Below are 26,987 nucleotides of genomic sequence, written 5' to 3'. Positions count from 1 at the left end.
CACTGATTAAAACGCATATCGGAACAGGAATATTTCTGAGGCTTTCGAATACAGCGGAAATGTGTGTACATTACTTATAGCGCTTTCTTTGTAATTTAGTGCTCAATGCATGCATGATATTTTTTTTATTAATTAGCTACACTCAGTTTATCCTTATGATTAACAACGTACTGACTGGTACACTGACTTAAAGTGGTACCTAACACTAAAGAGGATAACAATGTAAAAATCAGCTTAACGTTTTACAAAAAAATAAATGTTTTCGAAAACTAAGGACTTTCTTATCCAAAACATAGATTACTTGTGCCGTATTTGGCACAACTTTTTGTAATTTTTGATCCTCACTGCTCTTCAACTGTTTATTTGTTTGGCTTTATAACTATTTTGATTTGAGCGTCACTGATGAGTTTTATGAAGACGAAATGCGCGTCTGGCGTACTAAATTATTAGTCTGGTACATTTAATAACTGATTAATCACCTTGTAATTTTAAGGAAATATTAAGCATCTTAACGATCAAAATAAGAGTTTGTCAAACTGCTATAAAACCATTTGTTTTTTCTAATAATTAAAAGTGGTTGGGATCAAATTGTTTATTTTTTTCTATTTTTGTCTAAGGGTCAAAGTAGACATTTTGTCAAAATTTTACAAAAATGAAACTCTCTAGATTAATATTAGTGAAGGTGTTGGGTACCACTTGAAGTATTTCCTACATATTTTACTGAGATTTCTTTCGTTTTATTATGTTGATGTTATGTATGTATTAACATGTTTTGAAACGTACTAAATTGCAACACTGATATAAGGATTTTCTACATTTTTCATTGTATTAATTCATATTTGTGTTGCGTTATCATGTTTATGGTGTACACCACTAATTCGTGCCCGGCCTGAAAGCACATACTAAAAAGGAGTAAATAATAATGTAACACAAAATAGTTCCTACGCATGAGTGTAACTTTCTAAATATGTAGAATATTAATGTATTTTTTGGTATCAAATGAAAGCTTATTGATTTGTGATCATTGTAGAACACTTTTTGACTTATAATTTTAGAAAGTTTAAAAAAAGTGATCCAAATTTTAAAAAGAGGGTAGATTTTGCCTGTTTGTCAGATCTGAAGTACCTATTTTGGTATATCCGAAGTTACGGTAACCTGTTCTTTCTTATGTGCCATTAAAAGTATGCTGCTTTTTCAGTACAGGATACTTTAAAGTGGAGCTTTGACATGTTATGAATGTTACTTAACTTGAACTTTAAATGAGGAGCTGTGTTTGCTTGAAATTGATGAATTTAACATAGAAAGCAATGAACTAGTGGTGTACTTCCAATATCATGTTTGTATATTTTTGCTAATAAATCTGAGTCTTGAAGTCTGTAATATGTTATATGAATTTATCAATTACGAAATGTTTTGGTTGCAATCACAATTTTGTTCAATATTATGAAATGTTTATTTCACAAATTTTGATAGACATGCTATATAGCTAGTTCTCATTTAAATCGTCATCAAATAAAAAAGATTTACTAGCGATAAAATAAATATGTGAGAATTCAAAGCGTTAATTTTTTTTTATGTAAAAAACTGAGTTCTCTTCGTAATGGTACTTACAAGTTGGTTTATTGACTGAGTCACATTCACCATGAACAGATCGGAAAATGTTTATTTTTTACGGGACATCAATCTTGAAGTCTGTATTAAGTAAGCTATATAAATTCATCATTTAGGAAATATTTTGGTTGTCATCACTATGAGGTTGACCATGATGGCATGTTTATTTCACTCCAATTATTTATAAAGACAAGTAATTTTTCGTATATGTACTGCATTATATTCAAATGAACAAAAAATGCCATAGATTTTGAAACAACATAAATCCGCCATAGATTTGAAAATTTCAAAAACTTGCCATAGATTTTTGATGGCCTGAAGTCACATTTTCCATAGATTAGGAATCTGCCATAGATTTGAAACCCACCATAGATTTGAGTCCTACATATATATTACTTTTATGTCAATATATTTTACTCAGATTATCTTTTATAGATTTCTATGTAACAAATAGCTTTAATTCTTGTATATAAATTTCTTTAATGTATATGTGTTTTCATAAGGTATCTTATAACTCTTTTTATAGTGGCTTAGTACAAGCTGATGCTTACTTTTTTATACGTGTTATATATGTCTATGTTTTATATGTTTGTACATAGTGTGAAACTTTAATAAATTTTATCATGTATTTTTCTTATCTTTCAAAAGTAAAATCACAAAAATACTGAACTCCGAGGAAAATGAAAATTGAAAAATCCCTTATGAGACACAGTCATTATATAAAATTGAGAATGGAAATGGGGAATATGTCAAAGAGACAACAACCCGACCAAATAAAAAAAACCAACAACAGCAGAAGGGCACCAACAGGTCTTCAATGTAGCGAGAAATTCCCGCACCCGGAGGCGTCCTTCAGCTGGCCCCTAAACAAATATATACTAGTTCAGTGATAATGAACGCCATACTAATTTCCAAATTGTACACAAGAAACTAAAATTTAAATAATACAAGAATAACAAAGGCCAGAGGCTCCTGACTTGGGACAGGCGCAAAAATGCGGCGGGGTTAAACATGTTTGTGAGATCTCAACCCTCCCCCTATACCTCTAACCAATGTAGAAAAGTAAAAGCATAACAATACGCACATTAAAATTCAGTTCAAGAGAAGTCCAAGTCTGATGTCAGAAGATGTAACCAAAGAAAATAAACAAAATGACAATAATACATAAATAACAACAGACTACTAGCAGTTAACTGACATGCCAGCTCAAGACTTCAATTAAACTGACTGAAAGATTATGATTTCATCATATGAACATCAGGCACAATCCTTCCCGTAAGGGGTTTAGTATCATACCATTATAACATATATGAGAAGAACATAACCCGTGGCATGCCAACAACTGTTTTTAGAATAAATGTGTTTAGTTCCGACGCAAAGACCTTATCAGTGACTCAATATTAACGCCAAAATATGCAATCTTTAATGACTTGACAACAGTATCGTAATTATATCCCTTCTTAATAAGTCTACTCAAAGGTTTTGTAAGTTTTTGAGGTGAATACTGACACTTTTGTGCTTTATTAAGAATATTTCCATAAAACATTGGATATGAAATACCTGAACGTATAAGAAGTCTACATGTTGAGCTATATTTACGAATGATGTCTTTATACCGATGATAAAATTTAGTAAAAGTTTTGACTAGTTTGTGATATCGAAAACCCTGGTGTAATAATTTTTCAGTAATACATAAATTTCTCTCGTTAAAATCTAAAACATTGTTACATACACGAGCGAATCGTACAAGTTGAGATATATAAACACCGTAAGATGGTGACAAGGGAACGTCACCATCTAAAAACGGATAATTAACGATAGGAAATGAAAAATCATCCCTTTTATCATAAATTTTAGTATTCAGCTTTCCGTTAGTGATATAGATATCAAGATCGAGGAAAGGGCAGTGGTCATTGTTAGTATTAGCTTTATTTAAAGTAAGTTCACCAGGATAAATTTCATTAATATACATACTGAAGTCGTCATTATTGAGAGCCAAAATATCATCCAAATATCTAAAAGTATTATTAAATTTGTTTATCAGATGTTGTTTTGATGGGTCTTTGCTTATTTTTGTCATAAATTGTAACTCATAACAATACAAAAAGAGGTCCGCAATAAGTGGTGCACAGTTCGTCCCCATTGGAATTCCGATAATCTGACGATATACGTAATCCCCAAAGCGAACAAAAATGTTATCTAGTAAAAATTCAAGGGCATATATAGTATCAAAACATGTCCAATTAACATAGTTTTTTTTGTTTATTGCTACTTAAAAATGACCTAAAAGAGTTTGAACATATATATTCACATTCTGATTTTTTAAATGCCCATTTAATTAGGTGTGTGAATTTTTTCTTAATGAGAATGTGAGGCAATGTGGTATACAGGGTAGAAAAATCAAAACTTTGAACAGATTTAAAATCACCAATATAAGCATGCAATTTATCAAGTTAACTTCCAACGAGTTCTTGACACTCCAAAAGTAATTTATTCCACTACTTTCGAAGGCCTTATTTGAACAATTTATTATAAGGTTTTTAATTGTACCAAGTGTGCTGGTAAGAATAATAGACAATTTAGTAGTTGAACAATGGCTTGAAGACGAAATAAATCTATATTTGTAAGGGGTTTTGTGTAGCTTCGGAAGCCAATACATAGTTGGGACTTTCATTGTATTTGGCTCTGCTTGTAAAGCGGTGGCTAAAAGTTTATGTTTGTTACAGATTTCGTTTTCTGAAAATGGAGTCAGTTGGAATGTTGGTGAATTTATGATTTCCTTTTATGTCTAAACTATACCTTATTCTGATGTGGTGAAGAAAAAAAACACCATATAATTAATCTAGAACGTATTTGTTTTAGAAAGTTTGTTAGTACAAAATGAAATACTTGCAGCTGGTGATGACTAAGCGATCATTTCTAAGCAAACACAAGTTCACTGTCGACACGGTGATACAAATGTATCTGACCAGTATCACATTCACAATATGCCAAAGTTTCCGAGTCAATGAACTATTAGTAATGTCGTGACTAGTATTATTTGCATGAAAAAAAGTGAGCCAAAATTCCAGGTTATTTGACTGCGTACCGATTTATTAGTTATTTGTTATATCTAGTTCCCTCTAAACCGACATTATCATAATATTATAGAGATGAGGCATAAATCCCAGCGATTTCGAAAGAGAGTTTTTTTTTACCTTTTTCCTAGCAGTTAGTTTACAATTTGAAAAATAAAATAATCCATGCTTTTAATCAGACAATTCTTAAATTAAAAGAATAAGCATAAAGTTGAAAAGGAAAATAATTTCTCCAATTTATTCTAAAACAAATGATTGCGACTAAGCATTTTACTTTGATTTTATTTGATATTCTTGTTTAAAATTAAAGGATTTTGGTTTTTAATTATGACAAATTTCAAAATTTGCCATTCTAATTTTCTTCCAATCGTTTTCTATCAACATAAAATAACTATCTGTTTCTGTATTTATGTTATTGTTTCCTTTAAATTAAGTCAAGTAAAGTCTCAAAAACTGTTACTACCTTTGATGCACTTGATCATGAGACCACACATATTGATATTAACATCGACTTAATAAAACTCACCATAGATAGATATAGGAAGATGTGGTGTGAGTGCCAATGAGACAACTCTCCATCCATATAACAATTTAAAAAGAAAACCATCATAGGTTAAAGTACGACCTTCAACACGGAGCCTTGACTCACACCGAACAACAAGCTATAAAGGGCCCCAAAATTACTAGTGTAAAACCATTCAAACGGGAAAACCAACGGTCTAATATATACTAGGATCAAATTGTGTATTTACGCTAGACACGCGTTTCGTCTACACAAGACTCGCCAGTGACGCTTATCAGTGACGCTCGAATCCGAAAAATTTCAAAAGGCCACATGAAGTACGAATTTGATGAGCATTGAGAAGCAAAATTCCTTAAGGTTTTGCCAAATACAGCTAAGGTAATTTATTCCTGACGTAGAAATCCCTAACGAGATTATTGAAGCGAACTATGAAAAAATCATAAAATCGTTTGACATTAAAAGACAAGAATAAACCAGCTTAATAAATCTCTATGTAACCATTCATACTTGTAAGAAGAGGTCAACCGTACGATAGTTACACTTTGTTATGGCGCAACATATTTTATGTAATTCTTCAAATGAAATCTCTTTACCGAACTATTAATTTACATAATTATGGAACTATCATAAATAATGAACAGAAAGTATCTTTTTAGCTTTGATTTTTTAAAACTGTTAAAAGTCTGTAGACTACATATTAAATGTGTTTCATAGTTTAATGGTTCATTGGTAGGTAATAAAATGATTTGACAAATCTTCCAGTGTGGGACTTAAACTGACGATAGTTCAAATCTGTTAAGACGCAGGTATACATGTAGTTTAACTTTTTAAATATTCAAATAATTAAGCGTTTGAAAACTTGTATAAGTGGACGAAATGCCTTTTGTAATTGACAACCTCAATGTTTTTGCTGTTGTTGCACTTTTCGGAGTATGTAATACAATTCTTCAAGTACCTTCACATCGTTTTGGCATATATAACGATAGGCGGTACGTGTCTAGTACGGCAGTGATAATATCAATTAACATGGATTCCATGATATCTTGTGCAAGCCTTTGTACTATACGTACTGATTGTTGTTCTGCTAGTTACAGTGACGACACAATGATGTGTGTACTTACTGGTGTATGTGATGCCGAAACAGAACCGATTAACGGTGTGATCGTCATGAAGAACACACCGCAACAGGGTAAGTACTGATTGTTGTTCTGCTAGTTACAGTGACGTCACTATGATGTGTATACTTAGTGGTGTATGTGATGCAGCAACAGAACAAGATGCCGAAGTGATCGTCATGAAGAACACACCGCAACAGGATAAGGTTTTTAAAATCACCGCCATCATTTTCTTTCTTTTCGGTCTCTTTCTTTTCCCCTATCTCATCTGCTTTATCTCAGAAAAAATGAGTCTTATGCTGTTATTTCAATACAATTTTGCTTCAAGTATATAATTAAAAATGAGAAAAGTCATATTAAAGTATCATTTGGGTATTATTCTGTCATAAAATTAATCGGTCTAATTTTCATTTGATTCTCTGGTCAAGGGAAAGGCAAGGCTTTCAAGTTTGAAACTAGAGGACTTATCTACTAAATACTATTTATTTGTAATTTTTTGGCAAATTTGGGGTAATTTGATTATCAACATAACGAACATATTGCGTAACCATGACCATAGTTATAAGAGAGATTAATGCAGGGCCTTTTACAAATCGTCCCGGGTACCTTTTTGTGCGCAAATATCAGCTCGAGACGTAAGCCAATGGCTGATAAAGATCGAGGGATGATCCCCAGTCTGATATGTAAAAGGACATGTATTAATATTTTTAGCATATAGTTTGTTTATAACAAGAGACATACTTCTGTGGTACAAATAATATAAATTAAGTACTTTTGAAATTGCCATATGCAGTTTCAACATGTTCAAACTGACCAAACTTAGTTCTTTACTTAGCTAATTTTATCTATTCTTCTGTGAAAATAATAACAATATCATATGCGTCGAATTATTTCCAAGTGACACATTTCTGACACCTTAGAAGTACGACCTTACCAAAAGAAACGAAAAAAAACCTCTCTCACAGCCCGTGTTAACACTACCAGCAAGTGAATACTAGTAGTACATTAATTTCGTAGTGACGTTCCATATGTATTTTGTTTTTGATATTATATATAACAGTAAAGGCCTTTGAAGAAGCCGAAAGTAAAAATAACTCTGTGTACTGTTTCAAAATCTGACTTTTGTATACGTGTATCATTATTTAAAGATGGAAGTTATGTTGTCGTACGTTAATGATGATTGAATATAACACATGCGTTATTTTACAATTTTATTCACATGGATATAACATGTTCAATAGGAATAGTTACTTTTAACCATTCTGAATAATCTAATGTCGCCCTGTGGTTATTTTTATTGGATTCGTGTTTCTAAATTTGATCTTCTCTTCGTAATGCTTTGTTATTGTTGGTTTTATTTCCACATACAATACAATCATAAAAAGAGAGTGTTGTGCATTGAGGAGCCTTTTAACAAGAAATGATCGAGATCGACTCATCGCTACTGGTTATCGTGCTATAACAACATTTCGGGGACCTTTGTTTACGAACAGACACACAGTTGTTCGTATCCAACGTAGTGCAGAGCTCGCCAAACTTCGAAATTAGCATCGTGGAGGAAGATCCATTGTTCAAATGGAATTCGGTTCATAATTCTTGGCACGATCGTAGCCCGGATTTGAACCATATCGAGCATATATGGGACACTATTGGGCGTAAAGTGCGCGAAAGTTCAGTTCAAAAACGTCATGAAATAAATAATGCCCTTTATCAGAAATGGTTGCTGCTACCGTAACAAATTAGTCGATTTAAGGCAGGAATCAAAAGACGTTAAGAGGCGGTTATCCGTTTGAATGGATGCTGCGCAGAAAGTACTAATCATTTGACGCATAACGATCAACCATAATGTGAACAATCATTTTAAGATTAATTTTGAAATGTCTGACATTGTAAAGTTCGAATTCGAATACAGTAAAAGTAAAATGCATTTTTTGTACAAAAACACTTCACTTTGTTATTAAAATTGTGGTTAGATACATCTCTCTTTTTGCAATAATTTTTTGTTCGTTTAAATGTCAATGTTATCTTAAACTATGTTTCAATATTATTTTACAAATATTTTATCATATTACATCCAAAATAAGAGGCTGAATTTTCAAGTTCTAAAAACACAAGGTGTTGCAATACTTTTTTCCATGTGAATATATCTTATTTCGAATAGTCCTCTGTTATTAACTCCTTTTTATTAACGTGATTAAATTCCTCATCGATAAATTTGAGTTGCTTCATACATATTGTTTCATGATTTTTTTTGCAGAATGGTTTATCTGTTGTTCCATTGTTTGCCTCTTATATTTATGGGTTTGCTCGTTTAGTTGCATGCATTTGTTTTCTCTCAATGGTTTTATGACTTTAAAAACAAAGTTATACTACTGTTTCCGTTATTGCACCAACCTGCAGCACGGAACTTGATTATTTCAGTGTAGCTGGGAACTGTAGCTAGGAGGTCCTCTTGGTATAATTTATCGCCAGTGCAAAGCTTGTGAAGGTAAATAATTCGTTTCGTTCGAATATTTTCCTATGATATGAGGAACCTATTTATTTCTGAATATTTACCTCCTTCACACTTTTACCTAATTACTTCTACCCGGGTCATAATAACCTGTCGGGAAAATATTTGAGTGAGCTTTTTTTAATATTACATATATATGGAATCCTACCACTATTGACATAACGATTTGTTTAAGATGGACGCAACGGCGGTCGTAAGAGACGAAGTTAGAACGAACAAACCATAGATACAATTGCCATTTCACGATGAAACTTGTTTCCTAATTGATACAGGTGTAACTTGGGTTATGTACAGGTTTATCACGCGAATGTTTCATACCAATTTGTATTGAATGTTGATACCAGCAATGCACCTCAGCATTGTAACCGGGTGAGAAAGATTTTGTATAGCATGTAAAGCGAGATATGGGATCAAGTTTAAAATAAGAATTAAGTGTATCCAAGTTTATATGTATAGTTTTTATGTTTCCATATAAGTTGTAGTCCATTTGTGTTTGTTTTCTTCTGAATGTTCAAAACTGAAACGGTATAATGTGATTAAATAACATTGCAAGTCAAATGAACTATATTTTTCTTAATTTTTTTTTTGAGAAATTATAAAATCAATAAATGTATATACTAGTCTCTGTGAGATACATTTGATGAGACCGAGGAATTGTGAAGAAATCCATGAAGAGACGCTTTATAAAAGTTGCATACCATTATAATCAATTATACATTGGGCATAGTCATGCATTCAGAAATGCCAGTATGCATTATCGAAAAATCATCAATTTGTATTTGTCCTGGAACAATAATTTTCCTTTTAACATAACAACATTATAGCAATATGTCCAAGAATGTATGTTATAATCCTTTTGGTTTATATGTATTTAGTTCTGGGACTAAAGCATGCATCTGTTACATGTAGTTTTAGAAAAAAAGATAATTTTTTCGTAAGCTTCGAGTAAACTACATATTGTGGTCTCTTGACTCATTCCCTATTTCTATTCTTACTTAGGTTTACAGTAGGAAACAAGTATCTCGTATACTAACTTGTCTCTTAAAGTATCAATATGGATTTTTTTACCATTTTCTTACCCATTGATAACATTACATTTTATTATTATGAAAGATCAACAGATTGATTTATGTGACCACATGGGTGTTTATTGGAAGAATAACTTCTGTTGAAAGATTTTTAACCTTGGTTTTTGTGACAAACTTTGTTTAAACGAACACAAACAAAAGTAAGAAGGAAAACGCGTCAGCATCCAACATTCACTGTATCACTATGTGTGCCCTTACCATACGTTCTTCTCGCATATGACGAAATAAGTGTTCTGACCATCGATCGCTTTAGATGACCTCTCCTTATACCCTCGAACAACTCGATTACTGTGCACATTTTTAAACAATAGACATGGAAACCATATTTTTAAAAATGTTTTAGGCTGGATAGCCTGAATGTGAACAAAACATTTCCATAAATAAACGCTAAAACACAATAAAGACTACAGAAACTAAATAGATAAACAGTCATAACAGTAGCATTTAATAACTAACTGATAATATTTCAATATTTTGCATATTAATATTGCATCTGTTATGTGTGAATCTTTAAATGAGCTAGTTACATCCGCTATACAACATGATATGACACTTATACTATATGCTTAAATTTACAATTCAGTCTTAAATACGCGAATCCTGCATCGGTATAATTAGTCTGAATCATGCATTTTTGCAAATGTGTCTGTGGTCAATAGATACAGTCTCTATTTATTTTCAGATACTTCAATACCGTAGAAACTATAATTTCCAATACCATAAAAAAGTAGTTTTCAAACAGTAATACTATAGAAACGTATTATTTCAGACTTCAATTGTATTAAAATTACTTTATTACCCTGCAATGAAAATGAGTTTTTCTTTTCAGACTGTACTACTATAATAAATGGATATTTGCCATACCCAAATGAATGTGGATCTTACATACGATGTGTCGACGGTATTACCTATAAACAATACTGTCCTGGAGATTTGCACTGGAATATTCACCGGCTTTATTGTGACTATGCTGCAAATGCTGGATGTTCAGGAAAATAAAAACTATATATCTTATAAAACGTTAGTTTACCTAATGTGTCTCAAACAAAGGCATAGAGGAATGCTTTAATTTAGACAAACATTTAAATAGTATGCTTAAATTTATTTTGTGTAAATAAGAGAGTAGGGACATTTCATTTTTAGTATATTAAGAGCAGGTTGACATAAATATTATTAAACAATAACAAATAAAAAAATTTGGAATTTCATATCTTTATTTCCCTTAACACACGGTTGAATATCACGTCATGAAATTATGAAGTTACGTACAGTTCAGAACGGAATAATATTGTGCTGTTGTTTGATGCATATGACCATGAATCATTAAGCATAACAATTATGTAATTTATGTAAAAATGCAATTTCACAATTTGCGGAAATGTTGTGCACATTTGTGTCTTCTCTTTTCCCTCGAATTAGATTACTTAAATGTGACATTCTTGTGTTGAGAGAGAGCCATATCTTTTGCACGTTAAAGACACCCTAGTAGATTTCGAAAAAAAAGAGTAGGCTAATGCCGCTACAAGGCAGGACTCGCACCCGAAAAGTGGAAAGGGATTAATATAAGTTGCAAAACTTGTTCCCCAATCCAACAAAATGAATGTGTTTAAACTTAACATTCTTGTGAAAGTTGTTCTTCAAAAATTCTTGTCTGAATACTACATAAACATTCAGGTGTAATCACCTTTATACAAAGAGAGACAACTCAAATATTGATAAATGACAAATAATGAAAGTTGACAAAATGGCTACAATGATAGCATACTATACATCATGAAAATATCTATCATTAGACATTTGCGATTAATAGCAAAATATATTGTTGAATGTCGTATTTTTTACTGTAATTTTATGGCATTGAATATTGTCAATTAGTCAACAACATGATCAATGAAATTAAAATCATCATGATTAAATTGTAACTTGAAGATGTGCATGATATCCTTGCAATAATACATTACTAGTTCAAAACAGTCTGTGTGTAAGGGTATACTTCAATGCAGTATACCAGAATATACTGTCATTTGATATGCTGATATTTTCCACATTTTTTTTTAGTTGTAAGGCTTTCAATTATTAATTCAAACTATTCAAAGAGTTTTGCTCGAATGGCTACACAAGATTGATGTTACTTTATTACAACATCTATATATTTTTTGTATCAATAAATTTCTTATGTCACAATGCTCACTATGTAACTATGAACCATTTAACTTAAGGTTATTTTTAGTCCAAGATTTATTGGAAGCGTCAACCTTGCTTGTAGATTTTTTGCTACATGAAATATTTAACGACGAATGATAAAACATGTTAAATTTAGCGACACATAGTTTCACTATTTATCATTAATATTCACACCTTGTTTTCGATAAGCATTTGTAATGCATAAGTATTATTTTATATGAATCTTTTATTGTCATTCACTTATGTTTCCTTTTCTCATAAACATGTGAAACAAATGTTTAGTTCGGTCTCAATACTGTTCCATATCTTCCGGTTTAAATACACGAACCTCTGGCAGCTTTAAAGAACTCGCATTATCAGGATTAAGCTAATTAAAATAGTATAATCAAAGTTTGTTCTGCAACAATACCAGGTGTCATTTATTGAATTTTAAAATAATTATAATCATTTAAAATCGTGTTTGTGTTTTTTCTTGAGTAAGTTTTTAGCAACATAATGGCTGTTATTAGATTATAATTTGATTTATTTATTAATCCCATGTTGTGCTTTTGGGGATATTTTGTCTGCATTTTAATTTTTCAGAACTTGTAGTTTAATGGTATCAGAAAGAGTTATTTGACACACATTGAAAAGAGTTTAATGTGAAAACTTGTGTTGTATATACTTTAATGGTATCAGTATAGGGTTTTTGTGAATTGAGACTAATACTTCATTTAAAACATGCGAAACAATATGCTGACAAACGAAATGAAAACTTTGAATGTGTCAAGTTTACTCTTTATGCAAAATATAAAAGTCAGATTATCGTCGTATTAATATATATGAATATCATTTAAACTCTGTAGGCTTTTAATGATGTAGAGGCAATTAGGCTCTAAGTTGGCATAAAAGCAGTAAGTATATGTTCGCAAAAGGTCCTTTTTTAAAGGTGTCAAACCCTTTATGTTTTTCCTGGCCCAAACCATATCTTTATGTCGCTACACCTTTGGCAACAGGTGTATAACAATAGTATGTCATATCATCTACCGAAAAAAAAACCCAATTAAACAGTAAGCGTTTATTAATAGAACCAATCGATATTGATTTCTTTTCGTATCCCATTTTACGAAGCGGATGATTTCGGTTTAGCTGTTGATTTTTTTAAAGTAAAGTCAAAACTCTACAGAAGTAAGACAAATGATACGTATCTCAAAGTAAAACTCATATATTTCAAGTCTACTGTGTAGCCACCCGAATACACATCATTTGAACAAAAAACCGATGGAAAGACATTTGAAGACATTGTAGTAAGTGACTTTTTTGTTTTAAAGTTTTTTCTTAATCATTTATGTCAAACATACATGTGAACCGAATGTATACACATTTGTGTTTTTTTTTTATACACAATTGCAAATTCAGCAGTGAATGTGACTTGATAAATTATTCTCTTTTGGTTAAATGTTTGATTTTAGCTAAAACAAATCATTACGGCAATTTTATACCTTTTGAATTATCTATAATGTTCGTACAAAAATTGAAATCAAGACGACAGAAAAACATCATACATTTTTAATATAATTGTGATGAAAGATTCATGTAAAAGTTCATACAAGTACAAAAATGTATTATTTGTCAAGATTAAGTATTCAATTTTAGTAATGTTTGACGCAAACTGTAAAAGTTAAAGTTTAACTATTAGTGGTGTGTACAAAGGATGAAATCAAAATTACAGAAAAAATTATACACTGTTAATATATTTTTGTGATGAACGACTCATGTCAAAATTCATACAAATATAGCATGTATAATAGAAACAAGTCGTGAACCTATAACAATTTTAAATCATAAATATCTAAAGTTTTTTGTAGATACGACCATTTCTGTTCTAAAAAATTAATGACTGACTGAGCTTAAACTGAAAGTTTCAACGTGAGAAGAAAAAATTATTAGATCGAATTAATTTTTTTTATTATCTATTCTAAATTTCATTATTTACAACATTTATTAGTTTAGAAAACTGACAAGATTATTCGCGAAAAAATGTCAACAAGAGACGTAACTCACTTCTAATAATTTATAACTTAATCGCTTCGTCATAAACCTGACAGATATAAGAGGCTAATTTACACAGTACAGCATAGTCACAAACCATCTGAAAAGCCTTAAACAATGAGATAAGCACATACCCTATTGTCAGTTATAAAAAGTTCTGAAATGACAAAATCAAACAATTGTAACGAGTAAATTAATGGCCTTTACTTGCCTAGTATACCTTTAAAATAAGCGAAGGTTTCCGAGTTGAACACTATGAGTACGGATGGGACCAAATCATCTTCATGGAAAAGAAATGTGGCGAAGCTAATAATCATACGAATGCCCAACGTATATCAATGACTTGTCATTACTGGTTCCTATTTAACTTACATTTACGTAATTTTATCCACTGTATGTGAGTAACAGCACGCCAACCTCTCCAAAACGACAGCACTGAAGCTAGGCACACATACCCGCTGAAAGTTTTACAGAGACTTCTTCTCTTAAAGCATAACAATCAGTTAGCGATTTGAAAAAGGGGAATTTTCCAACCTTAGAACATACTCACTCCCTTTTTGTTCAATAAAATGTCAGTTTTCTACCCTCTAATTTTCATATTACATGGTTTTCCATGCACTATGAAATGCTATACATGAACGACTTTTCATTGTCAGTTAATTATGAAAGTGAACACCTAAAAGCTGTACTAAGGAAGTGTACAATCCCCTTAAATTAATTTATATCATATACCTTACTTTTGAGGGAAATACTTTTTTTTTTTCAAAAATAAAACCAATGCCAGACTGCTGATATATAAAGCAAATATTTTTTCCGGATAAACACCATACATCTAAATTTATCAATAGAAAGTAAGGATTTATTGTCAAATGGTCTGAATTCAAATAGTGATACAGAGAGTTTTATATTTATAAAAAAAAATCAAATTTCAAAAAAGGGAATTTATATAACATTGTTTTACTTTTTAAGATGAAATAAAATCTAAAGATATATAAGTAACAAATTTTACCTGAAGCAGAAGAAAAACTATTTATCCTTAACAAACAAAGTGAGTGCTATTTCATTTCATACATTTAAATGATCATTACATGTACCTATGTTTTATATTTATTTCATTATAAAAAGTGAACTCTTATTACGGTTTGAATATTACAACGGGACAGGATAGTTTTGAAAACTCGAAAGTGTGAATATGTTCTAAATTTTTCAGACAATACTTGAATACCAAGTATTGTTTAACTATAAGTATATCAAAACATGAAGCATACAGTTGTTGATTGTAGTAAGAAACTACGCCACCTATTTTTCTTAATATCACTAAATTGAAGCCATTGTAGGGATGTCGCACTGTAAATTTAGATCTGAAGCATAGTGTAAAATCCGATAGATTTATCAAAATTGCAGCATTAAAATTTTTACGTTTCATCTATATTTTCAACACAAATTGAATTTACCCGCAATAAAGCATCATGTACATGTATTGTACCTTTGTGCTTTTTTGTAAATTTAGATTATTTAATGATCGATTCTCAGGTTAAATTTGTGAAAGTTAAAGAAACATAAAGAAAATTTCTTTTTCATATTTCATGGAAAGGCAGCCTGAAAATTATCAGAAAGTGACGCATACCGTAGATTATCCATAGAAATACATGAAATAATGATATTTTTAAAATTATGATATGCATGTATAGATCATGGTGTGCGCCAAGTGTTTTTGTTACTTTTTACATACAAAAGATCTTTCAAATACACCTACTGAGGTATTATTACTCATAAAAAAGATTTCGCTTCATCAATATTTTTTGTGTTCAAGTACTTCATTTGATCATTTGTTATTAATGTTAATATATACAAATATTTATGAATGAAATAGTCTGAAGCAAGATGTTGGATGAGAGATGCTGGTTTATACGTTTGAATTACAAAACAGTCAACTCAAACATACCTAAACCGATGTTCTTTTACTTTTCGATGGGATTATTTCATTATTATTTTTTAAGGTTGAAGCCGATTAAAGACAATAGCCGCTGGTAGAGATGACAAATATTGCTTCAAAAGATCAATATATTATCTTTCTGTCGATTGCATTAGACTGTTATCTATACTTGTTGCCCTTAAAAAGACTTTCATCTACCTTAATCGACTATCCAGTGAAAATCTCTCCTTTTTTAAAGTTTGGAAATATCTCGAAGTTTCATGCTATAAATAAAATCAATAGTAGTAAACCGCTGTTTAATAATCATGCATCGATTTAACAGACATCAATTCGGGTCTAAGATCAAATCTGAGGAAACACATCAACTATAAGAGTAAAAGTACGGAACAGGCGATTGCTATATCAATGTATAAAACAAACGACTTTCTCTTTTTTTTTGTACCAACTGTTCATCTGCATAATATAGACATTTGTTTTTGTATTTAAGTAATTGTGACATTGTAAATACTTCAAACAAACCAAAAAAACTGGACACGACCGTCGATATACATGGTCTAGAGGGTATTCATATTGATTCAAACATCGACTATAGACGTGATAGATATAACTAATGAAATTTTTTTTTTTTTTTATTAAAATACAAAATTGAAAAATCATCGATGCTTTAACATTTAAGCTGGTTAATGTCAACTGTGCAATTATTTAAATTTGAAATCGCTGAACAATTATCATTTAATTGTAAAAGTTAAATTCATATATCGAACTGTTAATTTCTGTACCATACATACTGCTAATTACCAGACTGAACTATCATAAATAATTAAAAGAAACTCTTCATTTTAGCATGCATCGTTTATACCTTTATGTCAAACACACTTATTTTTAAATATTTCTGAATTAAACAATTTCTTAGTGTGCATCAAAACGAATTCTTCACAAGATTAGAAACGTGTTTTAATGTTGTCAATTCTAACAGTGTAATATTTGTGTGATGAAAAGTTTAAATGTGTCTAGACCCAGGTACTAGTATACATGTAGCTGAACTTTTCGGCTTCTATTTGATGAATTGAGCAGTTTTATGTTTAGCTGAACGAAATGCGTTTTGGAATTGACAAACTCACTTTTATTATGTTTGTCGTTATTGTACATTTTGAGGCTTGTAATACAAATTTGCATGTACCGTCACAGCATTTCAGCATTGACAAAGATAGGCGGTACGTTTCTGGTACGGCAGTGATTAAATCAATAAACACATACTCCATTATATCGTGTGCAAGCCTTTGCACTATTAGCACTACTTGTTGTTCTGCAAGTTACAGTAAAGACACTATGATTTGCGTACTTAGCGGTGTGTGTGTTGCAGAGACAGAATCGATTGACGGCGTGATTGTCATGACGAAGACGCAACATCACGGTAGGTTTTTAGAAATCATTACCCCGATTCTTTTATCTCTTCTATGTCTTTATGTCTTATCACCGGGTCATATTTTTCTCGGGAAAATGAAAGATAATAAGTAAACTCATCATAGATACCAGGATTAAATTTTATATTAACGGCGGACGCGTGTTTCGTCTAGAAAGGATTCGTCAGTGTCGCCCGAATCAAAACAAAATTTAAAGGCCAAATAGAGTACGAAGTTGAAAAGCATTGAGGACCTAACATTCCTAAAAGTTTTGCCAAATACAGCTAAGGTTATCTATTCCTGAGGTTGAAAAGCCTTAGTTTTTCGAAAATTCATAGGTAAAATACAAAACTTTATGACAAACGCGATGAATTTAATTTTCCTAAAGTCAACTTTCCATGTCTGTGTAGCAACATCTATGCGTTACCAGCATATGGAGTATATGTGTCTCAATTGATAAGTTACTCAAGAGCTAGCTCAAAGTACGTTGATTTTGTTAAACGAGGAATACTGCTTTCTCAGTTGCTAAGACAGGGCTATGAATCAATCAAATCAGGGTCATCACTCAAAACATGTTACGGTTGCCATCATGAGCTGATTGGCCATTATGACAAAAGTGTGTCAGAAATCATATCTGATATTCTTCCTCAGTCATAATAACTTATAACCTTCCATCAGTACCGAACTGAACAAAGAAATAACACGAAGGGTACTGGATACGGTCAGGGAAATGCTTACCCTTCCGGAGCACCTAATTTCACTCCTGGTTTTTAGTAGAGATCGTGTTGTTTCTTATTTATTATTCATAACTGTTGGTGAAAATGTCTTTTAGTTTTGTGAGTCTCTGTTTACTCCTTGGTTTTGATTGTTATTTTCTTGTTAACAAGTAATTTATACTAATGAAAATATCAATGATAAATGGTGTTTTCTAATATATCAAAATACTTTTGCTACAAGTTATATAATTAAGAGTAAACAATATGAATAAAGCCTAAAGTGGTAGTGTTCAGTCATGTATTGGTGACGTTTAATAAAATAGTAAGGATTTTGTTATCCCAGGCATATACTGAACCAAAAAAATTTAGCAACACTTTTCAATTTTTTGTATGTATATTTAAACATCATTAGTTTACCTGTAATTTAAAACAGTCGTACTTTTTTCCTGGTGATTTCGCGCCATTTCAGCATTGTAATTATAATTGATGTTTAACCTTTTGTACAGTCCTGTATTTTGTTTTTCTTTTTTACTTAAGTTCAGTAACACACCTTTGGTAAGAAAAACACATACGCTTTTGAAAACATTGCATAGTGGGAACATAAATCCTAAGTTTAAATTTAACCCTTGGTTATTTTTTTTTAACCGACTGTTACATAACCAAGGGTTAAAATCATGTTGAACAACAGAATTTTAACCCTTGGTCATGCAACCAATGGTTAAATGTTTTAACCCTGGGTTACATTCAACAGAGGGTTAAATGTAACCAATTGATGAACAACCGGCTTCAGGCCTCCCCGAAAATGACCGTCAAAAAGCTCTTGGGATGGTTGATGGCGAAATGAGTGTTGCTGACATCTCGGCTCGATTAAATGTGTATAAGGCAACAGTTTAGAGACTAAAAAACAGATATCGGCAAAATGCAACTGCACAGGATAGGTCGATATCTCGTAGACAAAAATACTATCGTCAGTGAGAAGCGCTACTTTTGCTTTATGTCAACACATGACAAGTTTTTTTTCCAGTCACACAAGTAATGGATGACTAAGGGCAGCTGCTGGTGTGCCTGTCAATCCTTCATTGGTGCAATTGGGGCATGGCTGAAAAAATGATTTTTGAACACTATACTCATTTCCGCATCTTGACCCTCCCGCGCTCCATACAAAGAATATTCTAATGAATGTGATTGATAAACATTCATGTTGCTTCTGACATGTCATAATTCCATTTTGTGATTATCAAAATCATATGTTGTTATGATTTTGTAATAAAGTAAAATTTCACATTTTTGTTGCTAAACTTTTTTGGCTCAGTATATATATTACCATAGCAGTATTTGGCCCAACTTCTTGGAATTTTTGGGGATTCGTGTTTCTAAGTTGTTTTGTTACCTTTGTGACGCTTTGCTTTCATTCCACCATTTATATGTTTGACCGTACCGTAAGCACAAATTGAGCAAAACCAAGGAATACTATATTAAAAAAGAGAAGATATTAACGAAGTTAAATCAAATTATCAGTTTTGACAATATAAAACTAACATATAGAACAAGTTCGAAACTTCAATTAAGGGCAAAATTGAAATTAAATATTTCGATTTGTTCTGATGTAGACCACGGAAAGTCATGATTAGGAATAAAACAAGACACTCCCAATTAAATATATGCCAATAAACATTCGAAGTTCTTGAACAAGCAAAGATAAATTTTTAAAGAAGCACTAGCTGTCAAATTCATTTTCACCAATTTTAATCAAATTACTATATCTTATTTATAACAATGTAAAACATTTATCCAAACTATTAAAAGTATAAAATGAATAATAAACTAGGCACGAGCATTAAATAACGTAGCTTCGTTTCGTGTTTATTTTAGTCCAGACTCCATCTAATTAATTGTCGGGTTGACCTCTTAAGTCATACGATGACCATATATGTGATGTAAACATTAAATATATATATAAATAAATTAAGCAAACTCGTGCTGATGGGTTAACCTATGTCTATTTAATTTCATATTATAGATGAAAAACAAATGTTTATTATCGTGTTTACCTGTTAAGCTGGGGTCACACATTCACGATTTTTACTGCCGTCCTTGTCAGGACCATTCCCGATTAAAATTTGTCGAAAGTCTGATCAAGATCCTGTGAATCGTGGATGGAAATTCGATTTGTATCTTTCGCCAGGTAAAATTCGACCGAGTCTGTCACGACTGCGTCCCGATTCTACCGAATGTAATCCGACAGAGATCAGATAGTGACAAGACAGTGAACCGACGCTGACGGAAGTTGTCCGTTCGAAAACTGTCGGCATAATCGGGATGATCAGGTACTGTCGGAACGTCATCCTATCACGGTCCGCTCTATCGCATTGCAAACGGCTTTGTCTGGTCTCAGTCGCATTGTAGATCTCTAGATAATTCCCGTTCCACAGGACACCGTCCCGAATACACAGAACATTGTTAGGAATTTGATCCGATACAGCAGAATCTGTCACGACATAGGCACGATTGTAATCCGACTAGACAAAATCGGCTGAGTTTCCCCGAATGTTACGGGACGCACCTAACTGTCGGGTTGCTTTGCCGAACTATTCGGACCCTTCCCGACCAGTAGGAATCTGTTACGAACTAAAACGACTGCGTTCAGACAATAATAGGACATTCCAGATAATTGAGGATACTAATCCGACTTTTTCACTTTTCGTGTCGTATCGCTGTCTGATCTCAAACGGGAGCAATAATCGGCAATGTGTGAACCCCGCATTAAAGAATGAATGTTTGAGGATCGAATCAGTCAATCAAATGATTTATCTTTATTTCACTTTCAATGCTTGCATTTGTTTCTGGCCTATATAACATCACACAAACAATTCTCGTCTTATCCGTTTCAAGCTAAGGGATTACATTGAAGTTCACATGAATACTGATTAAATGAGGTCGAATTATCTACTTGCAAGTGGATAATTAATGTTATTTTACTGTAAGCTGTTTTGTATGTGATATTCAAATATTATGTGCTTTGTTTTCCTTCCTGTTACGAACACGTCAATTTGAAATTTAAAATAAGTAAATTCTTGAATTATGCAAAAGTATAGCATTTTTTTGAATTAACACATTGTAATTGGCATAACGAGTGCACATATTTGGTTACGATACACGTGGATTTAAGTAAGAAGTTGCTTATAGGCACTGGTTAATCCTCCTACTAGCCAAAATGAATTTAAAAAAAAGGTCTATTCTAACGGCCATCCGATGGTATAGCTTTCCACTGAAATTATGATATTTGCAGGCAATTAATAACAATGCTTTTGTGAATATGTGTTTTGTTGAGTGGTTTTGTAGCATTGATTGAGGAATTTGGTGTCAAAACAAAATCCCGTTTCATTAATTTTGCAGCAAAGACACTTTTGAACTATTGACACTTGGCAAAAAACTGCGGTAGACATATGCCTTCACTAAAATCAATCAAAATGCAACTTTATGCTGTGTTTCCAATGGAATGATGGCCAAAAATATATATAAAAAATATGAATTTCTTGCAAGGTTTGGAGTGATTAATGGCTTTATTGACGTCTATGATTCCCAAAGAAGATATTGAATATATAATTTCCTTGAATTATGGTCCCAATGAAGTCGTCAAATAATTATGCGAGTTTTTTTTTCAAATGAAAAAAAGAAAAATAACGTACACATACGTTAACAGCCCCCTCAATAAGCCACTTTCGAGTGTACCTCTTAATGGCATCATTTACCAGATAGAGAGCATAACCTGTTTTTCTGCACTATTAATATCCATCATGCGTCTTATTGGTCGTCATTGTACAAAATAAACTAGAAATAATGTTAGTTCTGTAGGTACTTTATCACAATTACTTATTCAATTATGAAAGTTCAATTTGCCGAATAATTCGTACTATATAGCATCATAGTTGTCCAACCCCTCGCTCAAATGGAAATGGAAGTGACAATGTCCCTAAAAGCACAAATGATGTTCACTAAAACGAGAGTTTTTGACAGAAACGCATCGAACTCGAAAGTTGTCTATTAGATTATTATTGTAATAGCAAAAACATAGTATTTGTGTAATAAGATAAACAAAAAATCATTCAGATTCTTGTTTAGTCAAAATGTAAAACTAATATTTCATAGGTGCGGTATGATGCTTCGAGAATTTTACTACGTTGGTGTTTCAAAGAGAAAGAAGTTCTTCATACTGGAATTTCCAGTTTTGATTAGTTACATCAGTGACCAGTGGTCAGTAAAATTGACTGAATTGTATCTTTTGTATTTAAACAATCATCTTTGTTTTATTAGGACAAACAGAGGCGGCACCTGTTACAGAGGCACAAGGAGGAGATCTTCCAGGTAATGAAATAAAATGAGTGACTATTATTTTGGCTGTATGCATTCTTAATATGAAGAAGATATAAATTAGTTCATTTCAACTCTGGTGGATTAAAACAAGGAGATTTGGTATAAATGATAAGGACACATAGATAAGAAGTAATTTTTGGAAGTTTTCTGCACGAACTTCTTCACTATGCATCTTATCATTGTATATCCTTTATTTGCTTCTTTGTACAGACTATTTAAGTCTTACTAACTTTTATCATGTTGCTTTAATGTATCAAAAAACAAAGTAGAAAAAATATTATTTTCATACTGCAACAATATAGAACGAAGTTATTCTTTAGACTCCAGTTCTATAAAAATGTATCTTTTTCGGACTGCTATACTAAAGAACAGTTTTTTATCACATTGCAATGATAAAGAAAAGTCATACTTTTTTACTATAATACTCATGATATTATAGAAAAGTTATCTTTTTAGATTGCAACTATTTAGCAAAGTTATCATTTGAGATTGCAATTATTTAGCAAAGTTATCTTTTTAGATTACAATTATTTAGCAAAGTTATATTTTCAAACTGCAAAAGCATTGAAATATTATTTTTTTCAGACTGTAATACTATGGTGAACGGGTATTTGCCATATCCAAATGACTGTTCATCCTTCATACACTGTGCTAATAGTATCGCCTATAAAAAAGATTGTCCTGACGGATTGCACTGGAACAGAAATAATCTTTACTGTGACTATCCTGAAACTGCTGGATGTTCAAGGAAATAGAAATTCAATATTTGTTTAGAGCAAAGCGCTTACGAATCTGTCTCGGCCATAGAAGTAGTCATGCTTTTATTTACAAACTATTTTTGGGATACAGTTATGTATGAAATGAATTTATCATAGTCTTTAATGCGATATGTCACGGAACATTCAAATTAAAGCATGAAGACATTACGTTTGTTAGTGGCTAGAACGGTCAAATGTTGTGCTTTTGTTTGATATATACTGAATACTTGTATTTGTTTTTTTAGAATCTATATGTATCATCTTGTTTAAACTTCAAATGATTAATTGAGCAAAATCGGTGAATACTTTAACATAAGAAAAAACGATGTGAAATCAAATTATCAGTTTTGGCAATATAAAACAAATTTAGAACAAAGTCGGAACTTCAATTGATGACAATCTATATTTGGATTTGTTCTAACGTAGATCACGGAGAGTCATGATTAGAAATACAATAAGGCATTCGCAAATATTGAATATTTACCAAAAAACATTCAAAAGTCTTTTTTTTTTTTTATCTTTTATTTGTTTTTCAATAGTCAGGATTTTACAATACCCCTACAATCACCACCTGACTATGGTTCTTGGGGTAAACATTGAAAGTTATATACAAGACTATCCATTTGGTTTTTTAAAATTTATATTCATAATACAAGAATATAATTATTAAAGAAAAGAAGAATATAGATGCTCACACTCACACTTTCTCTCAATACTTACACACAGTCTCTGCAATCTTACCATTAGTATGCATGCATGTCTATATATAAAGTAAAAATTCAAAATACCACTGCTCACTATAGAATAATTTAAAGTATAAATGATAATAAATCATGACAAAATTGTATGTAGTGGGGACCAGAATCTTTCATAAGATGCTGCTCTATTATTTTTGTTTGCAATATAAAATTCATTTGATTGGTATTGTTTTATTCTGAATTTAAGTCCTATAAAACTAGGAGCTATATTTCTTAACTTACATCTAAAGATGTAGTTTTTCTGTAAAAATGACAACCAAAAATTGTATGTAACATTACAATCATAAAATAAATGTTCTATTGTTTCCTCTTCCTCATTACAGAAGGTACATAGACTTGTTTCCTTTTGCTTAATTCTATATAAAAATGTATTGGTAGGTATAATTCTATGTAATATTTTATATTTACTTTACATTCAAAAGTCTTGAACAATCAAGGAATTTTTATTAAAGGGGCACTAGTTGTCAAATTCATTTTCAAAGATTTTAATCAAATTCTCATATTTTATTTGTAACAATGTAAAAAACCTATTCAAACTATTTAAAGTCTAAAAAAAACTTGCAAGTGAATAATTCATAATCAATGTTTTTTCGGTTATTTTGACAAAATTGAACCATACTTGCTGCGAAAAGCTTCTTATCATACTAGCATTTCATTTTTAAATGAGCGAAAAAAGAGACATATGACTTTTTACACATCTTGTTGCTAGTAAAATGTAGCTTTAAAATAGAACAGAAATGTTTTAAATGTGGACTTCATTGATCTTAATTACTTATAATTGATACACTGCTAAATGCCGACAGGAATGTTAAGATTTTGGTAATTAACACAAGGAATGATTTATAAATCAACCGTGTATTCAGCATTAGTTATTGCTAGATTTTGTTTGTTTTGAAACGTTTTTGCATAGAAGACACCTTCATATATTTGTATCTATACCAGATGTATAAAAACAAAAAAAGAAGATGTGGTATGATTACCTATGGGACAATTCTCGACAAGAGACCAAATGAATGACACAGAAATTGACAACTATAGGTCGTACTCCTTTAAATGCTGATATATACAAAATTAACTTATAAATTGACCTAAATTATGAATTAAAAGTTTCGATTATTTTTCTAAACATAAATTTTAGAAATCCAACACATAGTTGCAATTTACGAAGAACAAAGTTTATTTGGAACAGACGAAATAATTGTAGAACAATCACAATCCTTTTAACAATTATACATAGATATGCACATAATGCAAACATAATCCTTTGATTAATATTGATGCATCTTAAAACGTACTCGTATCAATGTGTTACTGTTTAAGATGGTACCTTACACTACAGGGATATAACACTGTAAAATCAGCGAAACGTTTTAATTACGTTTTGCTGTTAAGTGAATATCAAGCTTCTTAATGATAATGATCAAAATAAGTGTTTGTCAAAATGCTCTATAACCTATGTTATTTTTCTGATAAATTGGTTGGTTCAATTTTTTATTTCTTTTGATATTTTTGTCAAAGGGTCAAAGTCAATATTTTGTCAAAATGTTATGAAAATTAAACGAGCCAAATAAATTTAAGTCAAGGTGTTGGGTACCACCTTAAACATATAAAAAAAATGATAGTAATGAATTGTGTTATCGGCGTCATCCTCAAATTTTAAATAGTGTAGTTATTTAGATAGGATAATATCTAAGATAATACAACATTTTTTCCAATTCTTTTGTTTATTTGGAAAATACAATGAAGCATTTTTCGAAATTTTAATGCTTGCTAGGGGTGACCTTTTCTAACCAAAATAGAACATTTGAAAAGTTTCATCATCTGAAAAATGTTCGAAAGCAATATGCACGTGCTACAATTCATGTAAATTCATTTTATGAGACATATTTACACCTGAACGATTAATACAATAAAAAAAAACATTTCAATGTCTTTAACTGCAATATAAGTTGTGTATTTGCGTCATGGAAATGAACCTGTCAATTATACATGAAACCAAAAACAAAAAATAAAATTGTTCATAAGGGAACTGTGTAAGATTCTTTGACAAAATAATTAGTGTGTCAGAGTAGTTATTATGTCTGTGAGTGTATACTAAAATGGAATATACTATTAGGTTGTTGTTTCGATGAAATAAACCCCGTTTTCATTCTTAATTGTATTACACTGTTTTTTTCCAGATTATGTTCAATAAGTTTCATAGTGTTATTGGTCTCAAATATCAAATTGTTAAAAGAGTTGCATTCTGGTAATCATACTCGATAAATGCTAGTAAAATTGTTGAATCTTATGCATTGACAGAACACCATTACAATGTACATGTAGGTAAGGAAAATGTATCGTGACAACTAAACTGTATGCATGTAATTGATCAATATCAAAAAGAGCGGAGATGCAAAAGTGTCAACTCTTATTTTATTATTGCAGGTAAATTCACAAATTTAAAAGCATGCAATCATGAAATACATTATGAAAAATCATGAATAATGCATTATTTATAATAATCAACGCATTCATGCTTGAAGTTAGAATATCAATAACATGCACATCGAACATGGACAGTTTAAAAAAAAACGTTAGTATATGAATAGGAATTTATTATTGCCAATAATATATATGTTTTACTTTAAAATTATCGTTTTGCCTCAATACTTTGTTCTTAATTATGCACCTAAACACAATTGAATATAAATTACATTCCAATTGAATGACAGCAGAAGCTTTGTTTGTCAACTAAGAAAAGGACTTTACATGCAGATAAATGTGTAATGAAGTTGTAGTGATAAAAGTAAAATCTAGAAAACCAAAAAATACTTGGGATATTAAGCAGAAAAGTAAAATTAAGTAATAACACTACCAAACTTAAGGTACTTTTAAAGGTCTATATTGGCTCTGTTCATA

The 26,987-nt window shown here is 31.2% G+C and overlaps 1 long non-coding RNA gene across 1 annotated transcript; it reads left to right on the top strand.

The window, feature by feature from the left end:
* The first annotated feature begins 22,509 nt into the window (after positions 1-22,509).
* Positions 22,510-23,953, top strand: LOC134723450 (uncharacterized). The gene is made up of 2 exons (XR_010108071.1): positions 22,510-22,561; positions 23,156-23,953. It is a non-coding gene; the product is annotated as an uncharacterized LOC134723450 (long non-coding RNA).
* The last annotated feature ends 3,034 nt before the right edge of the window (positions 23,954-26,987 follow it).

This window comes from Mytilus trossulus, chromosome 6 (assembly GCF_036588685.1).
Source record: "Mytilus trossulus isolate FHL-02 chromosome 6, PNRI_Mtr1.1.1.hap1, whole genome shotgun sequence".
In the NCBI taxonomy this organism is placed as follows: domain Eukaryota; kingdom Metazoa; phylum Mollusca; class Bivalvia; order Mytilida; family Mytilidae; genus Mytilus; species Mytilus trossulus.
Note: the sequence above shows the minus strand (reverse complement) of the source record. Positions and strands in the feature narration are given on the sequence as shown.